General features: G+C 35.4%; 1 protein-coding gene across 1 annotated transcript in view; it reads right to left on the reverse strand.

Annotated features, from left to right (window-relative positions):
- COL21A1 (collagen type XXI alpha 1 chain) overlaps window positions 1-19,982 on the reverse strand; it is a 167,786-nt gene that overhangs the window by 128,751 nt on the left and 19,053 nt on the right. The window lies entirely within an intron of this gene.

A 19,982-nucleotide genomic window follows, 5' to 3' on the forward strand; every position in this document is an offset into this window, starting at 1 on the left:
CCAGAAGAATAACAGAATTAGAAAATCACATTTTGCAACTCCTATTGAAATTATGGATCTAGGCAAGGATCACCAGGGCTGCTTTTATTATTAGGTGAAAGGTCAGAGAGGAAATTAGGACAGAAGCATGAGGCTTGACTATACCTGAACCCACTCATCCACCTTGGCATCATTACAGAATAAGACATGTTCCTTCCAACATAACAGGAGAAGTACATTTTCATTTGTAAATTATTTGTTGGCCAATAAAAAGTAAAAACTGAATCTACTCAACTCTATATACCTACTCAATTCTAAGAAATATGGGAATATGTTAAATGACATCAACAGGATGGAATCAGCTGTACAATTAAGAAATAAATGATATGAAAATAAAAGTAAGGGGACTTAACAAATACATCAATTAAATGCAGTTGCGGAATTTGCTGGAATCCTGATACAAACAACAAACTGTATATAGATATTTTTGATACAGAAAAAATTGAACATGAACTGAATATTAGATGATATTCACCATTTTTAAAAATTCATTGGGTGTGATATTAGCATAGTGGTTACATTTGCTTTATCTTCTAAAATATTCAAAGAAAAAGTATATGCAAAAATAATAAAAGTACAAGCCATGCAGTTGGAAAAAATATTTTTAACACATATAATCAACAAAGAATTTGTATCCAGAACACACATTAAACTATTTTAAAGCTGCCTAGTTAATAAAATACTTCAATCCATGCTTTTATCAAAACCTAATGAAATATTTATGCCTACATCAGCAATTCCAAGTATGATGTTATGAATAGTTTTATGATTTTTCTAACCAAGTTTGAAGTGTTTCAAAGATGACGAAACTGTCAATTGAGCACTGTAAAAAAAAAATGGCACCAATTCAAATTTCCTGGAGAATTTAAGAGACTTGGTCAAACCTGAATAATTACTCCTAAATCAGTATCGATCCTAAGAGAGCAAATAAAATTAGCACTAAGCCTTTAATTAACATTTCCTTCATTCAAACTATAGCTATGATATACTAGAGGGTTTCTTAGAAATGCTTTATGATACCATGGAGCCTCATATAATTGATACGTACTGTATACTTAGGTTCATTTCTAAATGTCTGGATCATTACTTTTTTATTTTGAATTATCACTGAAATAATTATCTCTGATTGCTGTTGAGAGGTAACCACTGATACATTATCTAATGTTAATTGCTAGTCAGGAATACAGTCCCTCCCCAAATAATATTATTCCTACAGTTAATATGAACTTAAGTGATTTTAGCATAGTTTTGCTACAAATAACTGTTCCTGCTCCAAGACATTTTAGGTTTATAGATAAAATTCTAGATTTATTAGACTAATGACACATTGATAAAGACAATATTTAAGTGGAAGAATGATAATCATCTTTCTGAAAGTGTAACTTCTCCCTTTCAAGGAGAACTAATCACACAAAATAAAACTGCATGGTGCTTACATGGAACCCAAGGGAAAACCTAGAGAAAAAGTAAAATTTGGAGTCATTGACAAAAAAAAAACCAAAATATCATCAAGGAAAAGGCACCAAAAAACAGGCAAAGGATAGATGCAAAACATCATCAGATGATAACTGAAGATGATACTTAAAGTTCTCATTGATCTCTAAGAATATTTTGTGCAAAGATGTGAAATGCCTGATTTCCACAGTAAGATGTTTCTGTAATAGCTTAGTGAAGCATTAAAAAATTACATATATTCAAAACTATTAGAATTATTTTTATCCATTAATGATGTGTACCTATCTGCTAAAAATCAATGAGTGCAAGAATTATGTGGCTTAGAAAATATTAGACTGGGTTTTGCAAGATTGTATGTCGCCTGATTCTGCTATCATATGAAATTTAACCAAAGAGAAAGAAACAAACAGCTGGGACTCCTCCGTAGGACTTAGTTTTCTTTTCCATAAAAAGAAAAGGATTGACCAGTCAGCCAGTCTGTGAATCTATGATAATCAGCAAAGTCAATTTACATGGTCTTCTTTTAAAAAAAAAAAAAAAATATATATATATATATATATATAATTTACACCTTTGTGTAGCCTGTTTAAAAAAAAAAACAAATCATAGACATTTAAGAAACAAATAACCAAGATATTTTATTTCACTGGATAAAAAAACAAACGTGTAGGGATGACTGGATAGCTCAGCGTTTGAGTGTCTGCCTTCGACTCAGAGCATAATCCCAAGATTCCGGGATCAACTATAAAAGTGCCTGCTTCTCCCTCTCCCTATGTCTCTGCCTTTCTCTGTGTGTCTCTCATGAATAAATAAATCTTTTAAAAAAAAGATATAGTGTTGGTTAGATTTACTGTATAGCATTCATCATGTAGTAAATGGCACTTTCATTTACATTATTGCTCTCATCCACATAATTTGTCTGAACTCAAAACCAAAAACATCTACTTCACTACTATTTACGTATAGAAGAATTGTCTTCCCAACTATTGAGTGTACTTGTCCACGCAGGACCTGTATTCAAACCTTGATCACCTATCGTTAGCCTGGGCAAATTCTCAAACATTGCTGAGCCATAGTTTTTTTTGTTTTTTGTTTTTTGTTTTTTAAGTTTTTTTTATTATTATTTATTTATGATAGTCACAGAGAGAGAGAGAGAGAGGCAGAGACACAGGCAGAGGGAAAAGCAGGCTCCATGCACCGGGAGCCCGATGTGGGATTCGATCCCGGGTCTCCAGGATCGCGCCCTGGGCCAAAGGCACGTGCCGATCCGCTGCACCACCCAGGGATCCCCCGAGCCATAGTTTTTTAAGTGAAAAATCAGTATAGTACCACAGCCCTTCTAGGACTATTATGAAGATTAAACAAGAGAGTAAAAGTCTGGCTTATGTGAGATTAAGTAGCAGCAAGCACTTACATTTCACCCTTTACCCCTGCTAGATCCCAAATCACAAACAGGAAAGTAACATGTCTTTTGCATTCCACAGACACTTAATGATGCTAAACCCACAGAAGGCAATGCAATACCTGTGCTATCACTGACTCAATAAACATTTATCAAGACCAGTTTGTATCACACTTTGAGGCAGGGATAGGGAGAAAATAAAAATGAAGAATATCACAGCTCTTTCACTGGAGATTTCTAAATCAGCTTGACATTCAATAATAAGGATGAAGTAATTTTAACATAACTTAGAATAATTGTGACTGGAGGTTGACCAAAGTATTTAAAAATACAAAACAAATAATAAAAATGCATAGTCATTGTCATTGTCTAAACAAGACTTTAGTCTATGGACATTATTTATCTCCCTAACTGAAAATGTCCCTTGAGGTTAAACTTTAATGTGCAAATATGAATATTTGTCTAATTGGAAACCTGTTTTCTTTTTCTTGGAGCAGGAATCACAGGAAAAACATTGCAGAGATTCAAGTTCCATGATAAAGAAGAAAAAACAAAAATGGGTTTTCATAGATGGGATGAAATCATGTTTCCATGGAAACCGTGAACTGGTTTGTTGCAACCCAACTTAAGTTGGCAACTTTGGCTAATTTCAACTATAAAAATAAATCTGGCAACTTGAAAATTTTACCCATACTATCATAAAGTGATTTTCAAATGATAGCTAAATACATGGAAAGTATCTCACTGGATTAAAGGCGTATTTTTTAATTTGTTTAATCATTACCAACTTCACCTGGCAAAGATATCATTTAAAATGGAAATAAGTCCAATGAACTAAGTTGTGCCAGAATAAACAGAATCTAGAATATGGTTGTCTTTTGATTCTAATGCTGGAGCAAGAACAGGGACAAGTACTTCCTCTATTACAGACTAGCAGAGTCTGTGGGTTTAATAGATTTTACTGAATCATGATAACCAAAATAGACCCAACATCCGATCCCAAACAGGCAAGGCTACTTTTTCTGCATTTAGATTATCTTTTTTTCCAAATTAGAGATCCAGTTGATCATTGGCACATGTTGTCAGGCCAGATAAAACATCAAAGTGCTTTTATTTTATCATCATAATCTTTAAAATATTTTTGTACTATGCGTTACATTTAATAAAAATTTCATCCTTTTTTAAAGACCTCATTGTTATATGAGGATTAGCTCCAGCCTTTGAATTTGTTTCATATGAATTTCTTTTGCATGATCCTGAGCCTTTGGACACAACAATAAAAGCCAAAAGGCAGGCAAACATAGACCTGATCAACTCTGAATTAGAACTGTCCTTTCGTAAAAGCTTGATCTCTGCTTCTCCATATCCAGTAACTATCTCTCAATCAAATATAACTAAAGTTTAACCTCCTTTGCCTCATCCATATGACAATTCCAACACTGGGAAACTTACAACTAATTCTTAATGGATCATTCGTCTCTTGATTCATCTACTTGCATGTTCTTTTTTCTTCTTCCTGTCATTGCCAAGCTTCATGAGAGAGAGATTTCATTTTTTCCCCTCCAATCTCTCACTTCCTGCTGAAGCTTCCTCCCACTGTAATTCTATGTCTGACTTGCAGTCCTGTTAAAGGCACCAGTGATTTCCTAATTGCCAAATTAATTCTTTTTATTTTATTTTTAAGATTTTATTTATTTATTCGTGAAAGACACAGAGAGAGAAAGGCAGAGACATAGGCAGAGGGAGAAGCAGGCTCCAGGCAGAGAGTCCAATGTGGGACTAGATCCTGAGACCAGGGATCACACCTGGGCCAGGGGCAGGTGCTCAACCGCTGAGCCATCCAGGCATCCCTCAACTCTTTTTAATCATCTTGCTTAACCTCCATGCATTTGGCTCATATACACAGCTTTTTTTTTTTCATTATAACTTTTTCCCTAAGTCTTCCTTGACATCCCAGGAGTGATTTATTTTCAGACTTTTCCTAGAGTCCCTCCTATACTATCCTTTATGTGTTTAGGTTCCTGGGATTTAAAAAGAGCCTATACTTTGCTAATTCTTCAAACTCTCACTTCATCCTCCCTTACAGCTTTAACTACCATTTTGATATCATTGAATCACAAATTTTTATCTCCAGGGCATACTTAACTTTTGCATTCAAGAGTCCATTTTTAAATAATTATATTCAAAAGTCTGCTGAACATCCACTTTAAGCAACCAAAATACATCATTTCAACAAATCTTGAAGTAAGCTCAAAACCTACTCCTAAAAAATTGCTAGTCTCTTTCTAGTCCCTAATTCAAGTAATGATTCTACCACTTACCCAGATATTCTAAATCATCATTATGGGTGTTTTTCAAAAGCTATTTTCTGTTGATCCTCTCTCATAACTAACAAGAAAATCCTCAAGATTCTATTTGCTCTATATTCACTGCCATCGTCAAAAGCTGGGGCTTTATAATTTCACATCCATCCATCCATACTATTGAGATACATGCAGAAGAAACATTTGATAATCTCAACATTCATTCATTATTTTGAAATACACAACAACCAGGCAGCCCGGTGGCTCAGCAGTTTAGCGCTGCCTTCAGCTCAGGTCATGATCCTGGAGACCTGGGATGGAGTCCCACATCGGGCTCCCTGCATGGAGCCTGCTTCTCCCTCTGCCTGTGTCTCTGCCCCTCTGTCTCTCATGCATAAATAAATGATATCTTTTAAAAAAAGAAAAAAAAAAACAGGTGCTTTGTATTTGAGTTTAGCTATAGAACTTGACAAGCTGATAAAAACTCAAATGAAACAGGTGAAAATTAGCCAATTTGAGAAAGAAAAATGAAGAGGAGTAGATTTGTACTACCAAATATCAAATCTCATTTTTCAACTACAGTAGTATTAGGAGCACCTGGATGGTTCAGTTAGGCATCCAACTCTTGATTGCAGCTCAGGTCATGAGATCAAGCCCCACATCAGGCTCCATACTCAGCGGGGAGTCTGCTTGAGTTTCTCTCTTTCCCTCTCCCTCTGCTCCTCCCTGCTGCACTCCCCCCCTTCTCTTTCTGTCTCTCTCAAATAAATAAATCTTTAAAACTATGGTAATTATAAAGATTCAGTATTAACAAAGGTTTAATCTGGAACAGTGGGTCTCAATAAATAGGCAATAAATAGTCCTAGAAACAAATCCACCTACATAAGTGGAAATTGTCATCAGGAGTGGCATTACAAATGGGTTTTGAAGAGATGGCTATTGAATAAATGTCCTATGATAACTGGTAATCATAGAGGGAGGAGAATTATAGATATATCTTTATTCACACCATATACCAGAGCCAAGTGCTGATGGATTAAAGACTTAAGTGTATAAGGCCAAACTTCAAGACTCTTAGGAGAATATAAAAGATATCTTTTTAACAATGGATAAGGAAGAAATTTATATTTTCATAACAAAAGACATCATAAATTTAAAAAGACAAACCTAACCTGGAATAAAATATCTGCCATGAGCATTTCTAATAAAGTCTGATGTCTTAGATATACAAAGAAGGCCTACATTTGGCAAGAAAAATAGAAATAATACATTTAGACAATAGGTAAAGGTTATGAGAAGAAATTCAAATAAGAGGAATCTTAGAGGCCCATTTTGGAAATATAAGCAATCTTCATAATAGGAAAAAAACTAGACCAAAATACTATTGACACCCACGAAAATATATTAACAACAAAAGTTAAAGACGATTTAGGAAAACAGGAATTTATGCTCCTAAAAATGAGAATACACTGATATAGCACTTTGAAGAGCAATTTACAATGTTTAGTAAAGTTGAAAAAAGCATATGCTATAATCTCATGATTCTATTTCAAGGAGTACCCCCTGAAAAATATACCTTTGTACAAAAGGAGACATCAAGGAGATATATCTATCCCTGTAGCATTATATATAACCAGAAAAAAAGGGAAGCAGCCTAACTGTCCATCAATAAGAAGGTGAATACTATTTCAAGACAGTAAAAATGGATGTTCTAGAGTTATGTGAACCAAGCAGAAGTCAAAACAATAAGTTCCACAAGGAACTACAATATAATGCCATATACATAAATTCTAAAAGTTACAAAACAATCATATGTTGTTTGGGGGTACATATGCATATAGTAAAAATACAAATGTTTACATTGGAAGAACACACAGCAAACTTCAAACAGCAATTATTTCTGGGTTTAAATGGATCAAAGGCATGAAGACATCTCTAGCTATTTACCTGCAATTTTGTTACTTGAAAAAAGACAGAACTACCTGAAATAAAGATGGGTGATGAGTTCATTGGTGTTTTGACATTTTTTTTTTAAGATTTATTTATGATAGACACAGAGAGAAAGGCAGAGACACAGGAGGAGAGAGAAGCAGGCTCCATGCTGGGAGCCCTACACGGGACTCGATCCCGGGACTCCAGAATAGCGCCCTGGGCCAAAGGCAGGCGCCAAACCGCCAAGCCACCCAGGGATCCCTCATTGGTGTTTTGTATTATTTTTCTACGTTTAAAATATTCTCTAATTTCTATTAATTAAAATCCTTTCATGGCTTCTATTGCTTTCAAGATACAGCTCTAGCCCTCTTCAAACAAGCCCTCTTAGGATGTGGTCTCCACCTAACATTCAAGAATTATTCACTCCTGCTAGACATCACAATCCGCATGGTACCTTCCACGGTGGTATCTTTCCCACACTCAGACTTAGGATTTTGTCTCACACTGACACTTCAGAGAAACTTTGATGTAACAACAGCTTGTATACATTCCCATCTTCCTCCACCAAAACATAAATTACTTGAGGACAAGGATATCTGAACTTTCTCTCCCTCTTCTGTGTTTCATAGTGCATTCATATACTAGAAACTCAATAAATGGGAGATGGATAGATTTATATACATAGACATCCATTAGGTCAGCCTTGTTTCCTACCAGCTCTCAGTTCTTAGATGTTCCCTGCCAGTAAAGAACTGGGCATAAACACTTGTCCAACATTAAGTGACTCTAAGAGTCTGGGTGGCCTCTAACTCTGCCTACATGCTCACTTATCCCAGGATTTGTAGTTTTCTGTCCTCTCTTTGGTTCCCCCATTCCTGACCCACACTCTCTAGCTGCAGAAGTGTCCACCATCCTTACCTGGCAGTGCAATTACTTACAGATCAAGATGGTATTGCTTTTGAAAATTTGCCCATATCTAGGCACTTCTGTATTTTCCTTCCCATACCGCACAGGGCATAGTTCAAAGACCAGAGGCTTTCAATTAAAACATATTTAAATCCTTAAACTATGACTTACTTATGCCCACTGTGTGACTTAATCTCCCTGAATCTTACTTTCCTCTTCTTTAAAAAGAGGAACAAGCTTCTCCTATCTAACTTGAAGCATTACTGTGAATGTTAAGGAAATGGCATAAAAGCACCTTGTAAAGTCTCTCAGCCATTATAAGAACTCGATAATTTTTTTCATTCTTTCTCCTTAAATTTTTTAACACCACGATTTGAAGAAAATATATATATATATATATATATATATATATATATATATATATATATATGAGTGGAAAAACAACTGATTGCACTAGTTGAAGAATTCTCCCTCCTTTCCTGAACACTATAGTGTACTATATGCAAATTTTAAGCAGATATCCATCACTTTCCATAAGATGATACACAATCATGTGCATGTCTCCTAGTTGTCTGACTACTGAGTTCCCAGAAGGCAGAGTTTAAAACCACTAATGCTTTCCACATTACAGGCAATCAGTTAGCTATTTTAATGGCTCACCTACCACTGGTAAGATATTTAGTTTTACTTTTTCACAATGGTGATAGGTTTATGCTACTTCATCTTCATTTTCTGGGATAACTTCTTTTTTTGGGGGGGTCACACATAGGTGGAATGACTGGCTAGGACAAAGCGTATAAAAGGCTGCTGTGGAACACTGCAATTCAAGTGGCACACAGGACCTACTGCTGCACTAGTGGCTGTGTTCCAACCAACCAACTAAGCAAACCAGTTCAGCTACCATCCAACCCCACACAGAAGACCAATATTATTATTTTTGGAGAAGTGTTTATTTGTAGAAAATTCATATTTTAGCTTTCAAATTGTGAACCAAGTAGAGCCAAAAGACAATACAACCAAATATAAAAACAACAAAAACATATCCATCATTCCCTATTCACACACACATGAATTTCTTTTTGGCTGAGGATGTCTCTTAAAGCCCAGTCCACACAAGGATGACTCAAAGACATGCTGAGAACCCCATCCTCTTACATTCTATTTTGTTATCCAAATAATACCCATTGGAATCATCAACAGACCTCTTGACTACAGTCAACCTCACAGATGTGAGAGGCTCTGTAGTTGTATCTAGCCAATGCTATGTCACCATTATTCAATGCCTCTGGCTCTGGGAAGATTCAAGTTGAATTCCTGTCCCTAACCACCTGTAGAGTCTTAGAGTTATATTTTCTTAACATGTGATGTGTCTTTTTATCCAGGCTAAAATTTAACATGAGGGCTCAGCTGCATTTTTCTGCACGTTTACATTTTTTAAAAAGTAAAAAATTTGAGGTCCTCTACCTCAACATCTTTCCTATTTTTTTTAAGATTTTATTTATTTATTCATGAGGCAAATAGGGAGAGAGAGAGGCAGAGACATAGTCAGAGGGAGAAGCAGCCCCCATGCAGGGAGCCCAATATGGGACTCTATCCTGAGACCGTGGGATCATGCTGTGAGCCAAAGGCAGACGCCCAACTGCCAAGCCACCCAGGCGTCCCAACATCTTTCCTATTTTTAAAGTGACAAGATAATTCGTCATTTCTTTCTGAAAATTAAGTACATGAGAAAATAGATTTGTATACTTAGAAACTGAGTCCTAATTACATTTTTCAAAGCAACTTACAAGTATTTCCTGTATTAAACGTATCAAAGTCACTGATACACATATTCTTCAAATGTGTGAGTTCTTACAAAATGACCAGTTCTTATTTTTAAGACACTTTTGAAGGTGTAGAGTTTAGTGCTAATTATAAAATGTATTAAGTTTCAAAATATGAAATAGCGTTTGAGAGTAATACTCTCAAAAGTGATGGAAGTATGATGTTAGCTTTTCAATCAAAATAAGATTTTTATGAAAGCACATTTTATGAGTTTCGCTGAATGGTGTCCTCTGTCTGAATAATTGAGCCAGTATATGGAGAGGATTTCATTTGGTAGATTCCTACTGCTGGGTCATCTAAAGCTAAAATAATATCAGTTAAGTCAAGGATTTTTCTCAGTTAATTCAATCACCAGATTAGAACAAAAATCCAGCCCAACTGTGGGCTGCACAGCAGTGACAACTAAGGATTGACTTTTCTCTGAGACTCAAAATAGCGTGCATTAAATACATTTAATGAAAATGAAATTCCCAGTAAGAGACTAATAAATGGAATGGCCCTTAAGAGAAATAAACCAAATGATTGAAAGATACCAGAAAATCCTTCCAACCCAGTTTCATTGTTCAGCAGATAAGAAGCTGGAGCTCAATGAGGCTAAATATTCTAACCAACATCAAATGCAGTAACAGCACCAATATCAGAACCAAGGTCCGTTGTTTCCCAAAACAGTGTTCCCCCAATCTACCATACTGCCTCCCTTACCTGGGAAAAGGTTTAATGTTACTGGTCTAAGAAGTAATCTGCAGATGTCAGCCCATGGCTTAAATACAAAGAAGGCTTTATCCACAGGCAGCATCCCAGGAACCTCAAAACAACTCCACCTGCTCTTCAGCACTTAGCAAAACAATATTCCTCCAGTCCAAGCTCTGCAAAACAAATGCATGATTCTCCTTGTCACTGGGCCCCTCTGAGAGCTAGAGGCTGCAATATGTACACAGATGAGAAGCCAATTCTATTCCATCTCACTGTCAGGAGAACTAAATATGATAAGGAAAGCTCAAGAATTTCACAAACTGTGACATACAATACAAAGTATTAAAAATTCTATGTTCTCCCCGCAAAATATTCTATGTCCCCAAATAAGAAGCTAACCTATTCCCTGACCTTTACTACAGAACTATCTGAATACAATTTACTACTTATTTCTTTAAAGAGGAATGCATTAAAAATATTTATACAACACTAGCTTGATAAAAAATATTAGGAAAATACTCAAATTTTTCTAAGGTATCTTTGCTTTCAAAGTAGAGAAAACATACTTGATGAATATGAATATTCAGTAGTCTTATATTCCTATCTGTTCCCTAATATTACTTAGGCATAAAGGAGTTCACATTGTAAGAAGAAACTAAGAAAAACATCATGAGTAACTTTATGAAAGTTGTTAATTATACCATTATTTTGTCTTCAGTATATTTCCCAACACTTCTTAAAATCAAAGGTTTTTCCTTTACTTTGTAATAAAATCACCACATGGGTTGTCATTGCAGTAGATCTACAGGCAACAGCTCCCTCTTAGATGGAAATAAAACACATCCTTCATTCATCTCAATGATGAGACAATAGCTACACTACTGTATAGTTCCCATCACATGAGCACCACTTTAAAATAGTACCTGTTTTCTTTGTGCATGATGAGGGCTGTTGCACAACTTCTTGAAATGTCTTTTAATTCCTGAAGTTTTAGGTCTCCTCTCTTTATATTGAATATATTATAAAATACTGAATACATCTGTTTGAGGTTTTTTTGTTTAAAGATTTTTATTTATTCATTCATGAGAGACACAGATAGAAACAGGCAGAGACACAGGCAGAGGGAGAAGCAGGATCCATGCAGGGAGCCCGATGTGGGACTCCGGGATCACATCCTGGGCCGAAGGGAGGCGCTCAACCACTGAGCCATCCGGACATCCCTGTTTGAGGTTTTTTGAACTAGTCTTTATTATTTCACATTTTTATATCTTAGGATCATTTTATGTTCAGGAGTAAAATTAAAGGGTGCTATCTCTGTCTCAGATGTAATTTTAGTATTTCTACCTGCCCACAGAAAGCAGGAAGAAAAAAAATTAAACTGGTTAGTATCTATTTTAAGTACTCCAAGTGCCTAAATCAGCTATTAGGTTAATGCCAGGAACAAAAAACTGACACTTGTGGAGAAAAATTATTGTAGAGGAAGGAGGTTGTCTCCATTATAATTCTGCATTGAAAAGCCAATTTACATGGGGTGAGTAAAGCAAACCCAAAGTACTGAAATCTATTACAAATTCAAATTATTTAAAATAAATAAACCTGATTTGGTTTACAGAAATGTAATTAGCAAAAATTACATCTCTTATAGCTATTCCTTTAGTGAAGTATACCTAAATTTTTGGTATCATCAAGATAAATTCCATTTCATTACGTAGTTATGATAGCATTTTGTCACACATCTGACTTCTGCTACAATGAATATTTTGCTGCTCTATCCACTGAATGTGATCCACTAAAATACTGTCTTCTTAAGCAAACATTTATTAAGACCTTGATTTATTGGATACCTAATATTTATTCAATGTCTGATAAGCACTGTGGTATTATGAAGATGTAGTAATCATCAAAGCACTTAAGTGTGTAGAAGCAGTTTATTATAAATGCATCTTGTTTCTTCAACAAAACTAAGAGCTTTTACAGGGTAGGTAATTATTGTATTTTTAATAATAACAATATAACTACATAATACATAGTAGAATTAATTAATATTGCTTTTACGGTTAATATATTTGTTCATTTATTCATTCAATGAATATTACCTACCTGTCAAATGACATAATACATGCACAGTATACTGCATGGCACCTGGCATACAGGAGGTGCTTAATAAATATCATGTTAGATGGAGAGATAAACAGCTAGCCAGCCATGACTTATATCAGGTAATGGCCACACAACAGACAAAGAATTTTGATGCTACAGAAATCCAGAAAATAGCTTAGGGGAATCCAAGCAATTAGCTAATACTGGTTAGCTGAGAGAACTAAAGGAATGTAATGTGAAAAGAAAAGAAAAAAGAAAAGAAAAGAAAGAAAAGAAAAGAAAAGAGAAAAGAGAAAAGAGAAAAGGAAAAGGAAAAGGAAAAGGAAAAGGAAAAGGAAAAGGAAAAGAAAAAGAAAAAGAAAAAGAAAAAGAAAAAGAAAAAGAAAAAGAAAAAGAAAAAGAAAAAGCAATGTCTCGGGGATCCCTGGGTGGCTAAGCGGTTTGGCGCCTGCCTTTGGCCCAGGGCGCGATCCTGGAGTCCCGGGATCAAGTCCCACGTCGGGCTCCTGGCGTGGAGCCTGCTTCTCTCTCCTCCTGTGTCTCTGCCTCTCTCTCTTTCTCTCTCTCTCTCTCTCTCTATGTCTATCATAAACAAATAAATAAATCTTTTTTTAAAAAAAGAAAGCAATGTCTCAATATCAAAATTACAAAGAAAGTTTAATATCACTGAAAGATATCAGCACTACCCATCTTTACCTGATGTCAGGCTTATCTAAAATTTCTTAAGTCACTAAAGACTCAAGGAAAACCATCAGTCATTTTATGTTTTATTTAGGAATTTTTTTTTTTATAACTAAGGATGATAGAACACCATTTAAACACTTATTATAGAGTCAGAAGAAAACCAAGATGTCCACACTCTGCTTGAACTCATCAAAGAAAAGGAAATTTGCTACCTAAACACTAGAAGGTTCATGCTGATAATACTCTGAATAACAGCTAATTTTTATTGAGATCTTGTATGAATTAGGCAATGGATTAAACAATTACATAACATTATTTCATGTAAGCCTGTGAGCCCTTAAAGTAGCAACTTTACAATTAATTCTACTTTATAATAGCATGGTGAGGTTCAGAGAGATTTAAAGGAAGTTAGTCACACAAAGACAGAGCCAGAAATCTTTATGAAGTCCCTCTGAGGCCATGTGACCTCTGACTTCTACTACAATTCAATGCTAGTCTTGAGGCAAAAATCTATCTCTTATTAAAATTCTGTAGTTCTAGTTCTTTTGCATTAAACAAAAAACTAAATACTACTGTGTATTAAGTGCAGTTTCTCAACTTAGGTTGACATTTGAGACCAGATAAGTCTTTATCTTGGGGTCTATTCTGTGCATTTTAGGATGTTTGCAGCATCCCTGACCCCTATACCACTAGATGTCATTAGTACCCCCTTCCAGCTGTAACAATCAAAAATGTTCCCAGACTTGACTGGGAAACCAAATCGACCCCACTGAAAATCACCCAGTTAGTCAATGAAAGCTTGCCTCAAGGACTAGCAATTAGAAGACTTACTAAAACTGTATTTGAACTTTGTTAAGTCTTAGGTTTCTTTTCTTTTTTTAACATTTTTAATTTATTTATCCACGAGAGACACAGAGAGAGAGAGAGAGAGAGAGAGAGGCAGAGACACAGGCAGAGGGAGAAGCAGGCTCCATGCTGGGAGCCCGACGTGGGACTCGATCCGGGGCCTCCAGGGCCTCCAGGATCAGGACCTGGGTTGAAGGCAGCGCTAAACCGCTCAGCCACCCAGGCTGCCCTAAGTCTTAGGTTTCATAGTAGAAATCAACCATCATGTTTATAGTCCTTCACCCAAAGAATAAGGCATTATAGTAAAAAAGTATCGGTTTGTTCAAAATATTAAAAAGACTTGAATTTGTTGGTTGGCCTTTCTGTGCTGGACCTAACATAAGCTCTATTCTCTTACTATCAGTGTTTCTGTGATTTTGCTTCTATTTCAGAATCAAATATTCTTATAATAGAAGATCAGATATTTCCTCAAAAAAAATTTCAGGCAAATAAAGAAACTTACCACACACAATTCATACTTTGCATTTTCTTTTTACTTTTTTTTAAGTAACCTCTACCCTCAACATGGGGAGCAAACTCAGACTCTCACGACAGAGTTGCAGGCTCTACCAACTGAGCCAGCCAGGTGCCCCTGCTTCTTACTTTGGCCATGAATAAAATCCTTTAAAACTGGAAGTGTTTTTTTCTATTTCATTCTGGGTTCACAGACAACTAATTGTAAAATACTATAATAAAGATTCTCATGGGCAACATTATTAAACTCTACTCACATGATATAGCAGTTATATTTTTTCATGTTTTTCAATCCATACAACTGCAAAGCTCTAAAATTTCATATCTATAATGAAACTGTTATATAATCCGAGTCTTCAATGCATTCAAAGAATATAATACAAAAGAAATACCACTTCTCTAGGGAGTAAAGTTTAAGGCATGTAATCCATCTCTATGATGAAATGCAGATTTCCTACTAGAAGACAAATCATTCATTTAAACCAGTTGAATAGAATAGTACAAAAAGAAAATTCATCTGGTTACATTTAAGGATCAGAAAAAAAAAAAACATGTACAAAAAGATTCTTTGGCTTTCAGCCTAGTGGATTTTCATGTGATTGTCAATTGGATATATTTTCATTCAGTTTAAGCTCATATTCCTCAAAAACAGGGACTCCCCAGGAGGTGTTAAGAGAATTTCAAAGTAGATCACACAGATCAGAACTCCCAGATTCTAAAAAACTATGCCTCCTTGATGACCTTGGCAAAGTTAGGCAAGTGGGCCAATTCTATGTGCTTTATTTTTCCCATCCTTTACATTCTTGCTCACACCAAAGAAATTTCACGAGTGGTTCACATATTTATTATTAAATGCTGAGAAGGTACATTTTGGGAAAAGGCAAAAAAAAACCTTGGTCTATTGATAATTTTAAAAATTGCAATCCTTGGCTAAACTAAATCACTGGCCTCTCACTTCTGAGATAAAAGGTCGTCCTCCCAATATTACTTTCCATGATCATCAGGCCGTGAATTAGTTGAGTTCATTTGAAGAAAGGCTATAGTAACTGATAGTAGTATCAGTCAAATAGAGTACAGGAATATGTTTTTCCCTATATTTTTTGCTTAATTATTGTCTAGATTTTATCTTCTCATTTTCACTGAATAGTAAAAGTGTCCTTCACTTTTAGACCTTTTAGAAAAGGTCTGTACTCTCTTATCTCACATTTCTAGTCATGCTTCAAATTTATTTGCTTTTCCAGATAACTAAATCATGAAATTTTAAAAGTAAAAAATATATGAAATTCTTCTAAAAATGTAGCTACTAGGTTTATGTCATTTTCCATATATGGTGAAAAAATACACTAAAATTTCCTGGAGGCCAGTAGTAAATAAATGGTTTCTGATAAGTAAAGTTATTACATTGGTCTTTCACAGTGAAGGAATAATTCTAAGTTCAAAAACTATATAAAAATTCTAATCGGTGTAAAACTATATTTGCACAATGCATTCATGGTAAACTACCCTTAAATCAAAGATGGTCAGGAATGTGGTATCATTAGCTATTGCTGGAGTATCAAAATACACCATAGGTCCTCTTAACAATCACCAAAAACATTTCCACCCGATAAGAACTAAATTAACTGATACGCAAAAAAATATTAAAATTTTGCATTTTAATTGATTTTTTCCATTGTAAAGTGCTGGAAGACAATTCTGCATGGTATTTCTCCACCTCTTGAATCATCTTTTGTTACGGACTATTTCCAAGGATGGTGAGAGAGATCCCAAACAGCCTTGGGAGAGAGAGTGATAGTGTCTCCATCCTGGGATGAGGCCAGAATTGGTTTCCTGCCTAGTATAATAAGAATTATTTCCCCTCCAGTACAAATGTTGGACAATTTTGCTAGAGCCCTTTTTATAACAGGGATTTCTTAAGCTCAGAATTCCTCTGCTGTGACATAAACCACTGTGCCTGCTAGTAACCACCTGAGTCCCCTCCACCCTGCTCTTGTGGGACTTGAGGGGCAAGACGAACCAATGAAGATATGAAGCCCATGCTGTCTGCTGTGTTGTAAGTAATAAAGTCCTTTATCTGAACCAAGAGTCTCCTCTCTGTCAGCTTAAAACTGTGGCCAACTAAATTGTTAAGACTGTAATTACAGTAAAATGTCAGGCCCTTCACAGTTCTTGACATAAACATAGTAGATGCACAATAATTGTAAATGTTGAATGAAGAGGCCAAATCACGATGTTTAACTGTACTCCATAATTTAGTATGTAGATTTAAAATTTTCTTCAGCAAAAGTGTATATTGCAGTCTATACTCTTCTGTGTTAGACACAATTAATACTGATTATTTTAATATTTCCCATTCTGATACCTATACCTCATTTTAATAGATGACTGCTTCTTAACAAGTCCCAACCTCTTTGGGACATGGTGGACATAAACAAACAAATCATATTTATATATCAAAAAATAGGATTGTTTCCAAGAATCAACAGATTTGACCAAATCGGAATACAAAAACAATGACACTACAGGGCTCTTGTTTTCCTGACATTTTATCCCGACTGGAAAAAACACATCAATATGAGCCATTTGATGAAAATAATGACAGATTTCATTTGGACAGCCAGGCTGAAATATTATGGTTGGAGAGTAGCCCATTTTATGTTACTCCATTATATAAATGTATTTAACCAAAAGTACTGCTTTAACTATCACAACCAGTGAACCAAATCATACCAACCACTTTTCCTGCCTTTCTCAAAACTGATGATGATGAAGAACAGCGAGGCTCTTGAGTAAGATACCCATGCAAAGTAAATTGCAACATAAAAACACACTTAAGACAATAAGCAGGGAAAGAAATTCCAACCCTCCAGGAAAAAAAACAGGAAGAGATTTCCCTTTTCTAAAATTCTAAAAATAAAGTCACTCTAACCACTAAATTAGTCTAAACACCACTGACTCCTTCAAAGCCACAATTTAAATTTCCCCCCATAAAACCCTTAAAATATTCCATTTTCCTTTAACATTATGCAAGTTACAAAAAGGCTTCTATTAAAGCAAACAACTTCCTTTGTATAAAGTGGCCATTTCTTTAAATCTTTAAATTTTGAGACCCTGAGCTCCTGGCAAAACTAAGCACTAGACCAACTGATCATCATTGGTTCAGAACACCTGCTGTGTGAGGCAATGGCTCAACACGTCTAAAACACTTTACAGACTTCACTTAGTGGTTGCCACTGGTTCATAGTAAGGAACCTTGAACATTTTAAGTAGCTAAGTTCTCTGCTCAAGTAAGAGGGAAGCTACAATAATTGGTGCAATGACAGCAACCAAAATCTACCCTGACTGCAGTAACCTGGCATTTGGCTGCCTAAAAGTTGCCACTTGAGTGAATTTTCAGCTTGTTCTTGGCCAAAGGAAGTGGCGTTTTTAGAGATGCAATTAAAAGAAACTATATCATAAAAGAATCTGGTCAGGACCTTGACCCTTGACACAAAAAGATCATTTCAAAGAAAAGGACTCAAAAAAAAAAAAAAAAGAAAGAACGAAAAGGACTTCAAACGGCAAGGATGTGTCACTGATAATGAATCACAGGGAAAATTTTGAAGTTTCTAAATATATTATGATCTCTACTTTTTCAATTTAATCATTAATAGAGGATTTTATCTTTTTTCATTTTAAATCTCTAAAACATATTTCTAGAAGTTATATTAAGTATTATGCCTATTTTGTGATCTTTTTTCAGCTTATTTTAAAGAGTTTTCCCAAGAATCAACAAAGCACAAATACCAAACAGAACTGTTTATAGAATACAAATACTAAATGGAATTGTTTAAAGAATCATAGGTCTTGAATTTTACCTTTCAAACCCTCCATCAGAAATGTTACCAATGGTTAATTAATTCATGAAACTATCAGGCATAGGGGATACCCTAACCTAGTAGCTTTTGTAGTCAAGAATGTGCCAAGATAAGTCACTTTGATTTCCTCAGTTAGAATAACAGGAATTTAATATTTCTTTCTAGGAAATAGTAAAAGGTAACTTTTTACCAAATTCCCCCTTATATAGTTTTTCAATTATATTAATATTTTCAAGCTTTTCAAAACAGAATTAATTCAGGATGTTGACCATATAAATACACCAAAATGTCAGACTTTCTGTCTAACTAGCAAACTTGCTAACTAGCTGGTCTGGTTTGAGTCACATTATATTCAGGAAACCCCATTTTCCTAACTTAATTTAACTTGAATTGTTTTTGTGATGGTGTTGTTTGGTTTGCTTTGCTTTTATGGGACTATGTACGCTTAGTAACTGCAGTATTGCAGTTTATATGAAAATCAGATGTTCTTCACTTCCATAAAGAACAGAACAAGGTGGCAAAACTAAATTAGGCAAGATTTAAATTAGTTTGAGAATGAAACTTTTGATGAGACTTATCAGGCATGAAAATAGGTCACTGAGAAAAAATGGGGAATGCTTTGTGTAGAGATTTCTTTTTTTTAAGTACACAAGATTCTCAACCCTGTGGGATGACTTCTGTAGGGGGAGCCCACCAACAGCTGAATGGACTTGGAATCACCCAAGTGCTTTTCCAAGCTTTTAGTAGTGACATGGAGGGTCTTCAAACAAACTAAGAGAGTAACTCTTTCTCAATAATTAAAAGCAGAATGCAGTTCCAGACCACCAAAACTCTGCAATGCTGGTTTGTGACCTTGACTCAGAGTCACTCGGATGCACTAGGAAACCACAATCCTTGGCAGATGCACATTTTATGTGCAAAGGCTTACCAGATGTGAAGTTTGTATGATCTGTGCTGTGCAATAGAAACAAAAATGAATTTGCTATGTAATCTGGCATGCCAATTCATTCTGTGAACCAGCAGGTAACAGGCCTGGTCTCTTGTTTAAGCAGAGCCTATGGAGTTCGAATTTAAGCAGAGAAAACTTTTTAAGCCCTGCACCCTCCACCACCACCCCTCCAATTAAAACCAATCCCATATGCTTGTTAAACCTGAAATCCCACCAAAATTCTTCTTTAGATTAAGAATTCCATCCCTCTTAAAAGGGAAATTCCCTAGGGAGACATAAACTGTTATTATTTATACTTCAGTGTAAATGAATTTCAAATCCTATCTTGACAGCTGGTTTTGATAAAAAGATCCATGAAGTTTGGTTGTTTAGACTGTCAGATTCTGGTGAGATCTTGTTCTATAGGTGGGCACCATCTTGCTGGCTATATCTTCACTAGGCCTCTTCTTTGGGGGGGGGCGGTGAGTTCTCTGGGGTCT

The sequence above is a fragment of the Vulpes vulpes genome, chromosome 1, assembly GCF_048418805.1.
Source record: "Vulpes vulpes isolate BD-2025 chromosome 1, VulVul3, whole genome shotgun sequence".
NCBI lineage: Eukaryota > Metazoa > Chordata > Mammalia > Carnivora > Canidae > Vulpes > Vulpes vulpes.